The following is a 4,103-nucleotide window of genomic DNA, read 5'->3' as shown; positions in this document are numbered from 1 at the left end:
ACATTGTTGAAGGAAGTGAATCTGACTGGGGCGGAAGCACACACACACACACACCCTCCCCCACAACCCGGTATGTGGTGCGCTTGTGGTTCCGTCTTTCTTTTTTAGGACCCCAAGCAGCGAAGCTGCGCAGGAACCCCTGTTGTATTTGTTCTGATTTCTCTTTTTGTTCTCCCATGAAACACAATGGCCAGCAAAAAAACCAATGCAGTTGTACATGTACCAAATCATGACCATAGATTCCAAGCGTAAACCCCATTTCAACCCATTCATCTATCAAACATAACTCCAGTCTTCTGCTCCGAGATGGACCTGTGTCTCTGGCCCAGATAAGTTGGGTGTCAGAGGAGCTGGTAGACTGCTCTAGGACACAAGGACAGCGAGGGATAGAGGAGGAGGACAACAGGCAGAGACAACAGGCATAGACAACAGGCATAGACAACAGCATGAGCCTGAGTAAGAGATCACACATACACACGCACATACTCACACACCTACACACATTTTCCCAACCCATTACAGATCTCAGCAACCATTAAATAAACTCACATACATTAAATATGAAATGTGTGCATGCGTGTATTTCTGTGTGTGTTAGGGTTGCATATTGACCAATATCGGTATGACTTGGAATGTTGGTGCCTTATCTCATAATGTTACCAAGGGTGCCGCTGTATAAATATAGTGACTGAGTTTGTAGCTGCTATCAGAGATATACAAAGCTATGAACCTTTTTCACAGCCAAGACCATTCATGATAATCAAGGCAGAATAGTGAGAGACATGGCTGTAACATTCACTGTCCCTCTGCCCAGGAGTGTAGTGGGAACTGTTTTAGCTGACTGGTTAGACTTCATAGCTAAATGCCTATTCATTAAAGTAACACTATGCAACAATTTGGCACTTTTTGAGGTATGGTTTTATAGGCAACTAGTTTTGGTACCATCCTCAAATTCATTTTGATAGCATATGGTCATGTGAAGGACAGATAAACACCTGTGTCTTTCCCACTAGCCATCCAGGATATGCCCTATGTAATTCTGTGTTCCGGGCTGGAACACCCTGCAAAAATGGAAGAAAAGCTTTCACTGCATGACATTGCCAGCTATACTGCCATGGGACACCAGTTAGTGTGTTGGCACGCTTCTATCAGTGTCAACTGGGCTGTTGGTGGTGTTTGCAAGGTTTTTGCATGCCTTTTAGGTAGTTAGCTTGCTAGCTTTGGAACAGAACTCCTTATTGCTGCTTTAACGCAGAGTGGCGTGAAGTTATACCTCTAGTGGATTGTGTCCGGTACTCTATGAACCCCCGAAAACCACACCTCTAACAAACTTTAACAAACTCTAACATTTGTGTGTGTGTGTGTGTGTGTGTGTGTGTGTGTGTGTGTCTGTGAGATGGAAAGGGCTATGTACCTCATCCTCTAATGTCCCCTAGGGGAACCCTACACCCAGTTGGACCCAGCAGACAGAAAATCCACAAATCCACAAAATCTTCCACAGAGACAGAGGATTCTAGAAGATTATAGCGACAACTAACCTATGAAGTGGGCAAAAGTTCATCATTCCACATAAAAGTTTATAAATGTTAGCCGTAATGAGCATAAACAGTCTCTCTCCCTCTCTCTAATGAGCGTCCGTTTGATCTGTATTTGAAAGGTTACTGTAGTCTATTTGACTTTTCTTTAAACAGCGTTCGATTAAGTGAAGTGTACAATCTGGCAATGACATAGTCGAAACTTCCATCCTTCTTTGGTGATCAGTGTAAACTGACTGCTGATAAGATAATGCACATTAGGTTTCAGTCGAGAACTGGGCATCATAGAAGTGAAGTCATCTGGCTAGATTGTGGTACACCCAAGCAATATTTGGTAAGTGTCTTTAAAACGTTAAACATTTTCTAGGTGTACATAGATGAAGCCTAAATCTGTATTGTTATATCAGGACACTGGGACATGAATTTACCTTAATATGCACCTCAGTAGCCTAATGAAAATGGCCATACTAGACACGTCATGGCCGCCTTGTTCAGTTCAATTCACTTTTACTGACAAAATGAAAACAAGCAGGTAGAACCGAGCACAAACCAAAACATGACCAGAACCGGGTGGCAGGGAATAGAAACACAAAAAGAAACAAAAACGAGCGAGCAATAACAAACAAATGTCAACAGGGAATCATGAAAACGGATACAATCAGACACTAAAAAAAAACACAAAGTATAAATACAAACACTAGACACACAATGGGAAACAGGTGAGCACAGGAAATGGAGGGAAACTAACAATGACAGGAAGTGACATGTGACAGGTGAGGGGCGGAGACAAGAACACATAGAACAGAAGCACATGTCATAATGTAAACAGAAGCACACAGCAGAACAGTGAACACAGAGCACATGCAGAACTAAATAAGACACAGTAACAAAATTGGCCACCAAAGAAGCCAACACAAACAGTCCCGGCTGAAACCCTGACATTCCCATACCTTATCTAAAAATAAAGGAATAACTGAATATTGAAATATGTGAACCTTGAAATTTTATCGGTTTATTTCTGTCTTCTAACATTTTAAATGAAAAATGTCTGATGCCCATGAAGAATGTAAAAAGTGTCATCTTGTATGCTTGCTTGTGTTTCGGATTGTGCACGTCTTTGTCCAAAGTGACTTTACAGAACAGGAGAAACACACATATTAATCATCATTATTATCATTATCATCATTATTATTACAGGGGTTAAAGTGGGCCGCAACTATCCAGAACTGCATTCCTGCCGCTTCACTTCCTAGACTGCGAGAAAACATGAAGCATAATACAGACAAGCTTCAGACAATAGTTAAGGATTTACTGGGAAAGGTCCCACCTACTGATATAAAAGACCCCAAAGGTATTGCAGATTACACCCAATGTCATTTTCCAGAATATATAGGAGAAACAAGTTACCCTTTTCAGCTGAACAAAAGGCATTTATTTATTTTTCCAGCTTGGTTTGTATTTTCCAACCTTTACGTTTAATATACATTTGGGGGCACATATAGTTGGTTAATTAGTATTTTTTTTTCTTTCAATTTTCTCCATTCTATATATTTTTAAACTAATGAATAATGTAGAGTCTAGTCTAATATAGATGAATGCAGGCAGCAGTTACAGTTAGAATTCTGGGTTTCCTCAATGTCACTCACATGACATCACTGACTAGAATGTTGTGAGAATTCTACTTTGACCTGAGAATTCTACTTTGAACTTTAAAATTCTACTTTGACAGAACTCTTTCAGTTGCACCTGGCTGAGACAGAGACAACATTACAAAGCACTTGCTGCTAACAATTTCACGCTATATTGATTATTGATTGTTGATTTTTGACTTGATTGACTACCTTATATATTTAATTGATTTATTTGGTTTGATTGCTTGTTTGTAATATTTACTGAGAGGTTTTTTTTGCGGGTAAGAGATTTTTAAGAGGTGAGTAAAATTTAGCAAAAAAAAGGACTTGTTAGCAGGACATTAGAGATGAGGATGAACAGTGTCTACTCTGGCAGCGAGGACGAGATGAGAAGACAGATGAGCTGGGCCGAGCAAGTCGACATTGCTTACCCCCTGGATGAGTGTGAGTTCAGAGGGCAGATTGAAGAAAGACGGGATGTGGTGGAGAGGAAGTTCTAGTACAAAAACAGCTAATAGCTGTAGCTGTATAGCTGTTTCAGATATATGGTGATGTGTAATGGTATTTATAAAACCAAAACCAAAACCTCGCGCCACCTGAACAGTTTTTTCCCCACGGCAGTGGTGCTCACAAACAAGCCCCCTGCATCACACTGACTCTGGGTTTGCCAATTCCAATTCACAATTATTTATTATTATTTAATATTCTGTATTTGTCTTTTATTCTTGTTTTTTGCTATTTTGTTGTTATGTTATGTGTTTTATGTCCTATGCACCAACAATCAAGATAATTTCCTGTATATGTAAATATACTTGGCCATTAAAAGAATTCTGATTCTGATTCTGATTCTGATAAAATATATAGATTTGAAGGAAAGACACTCATTTGTTTCAGTAACTCATTTGTTTCAGTAACTTACTTACTTTTGTTATTGTAC

Source organism: Clupea harengus, chromosome 7 (assembly GCF_900700415.2).
Source record: "Clupea harengus chromosome 7, Ch_v2.0.2, whole genome shotgun sequence".
Classification (NCBI taxonomy): Eukaryota; Metazoa; Chordata; class Actinopteri; order Clupeiformes; family Clupeidae; genus Clupea; species Clupea harengus.
The sequence above is the reverse complement of the archived record's forward strand: the minus strand, read 5'-3'. Positions refer to the sequence as shown.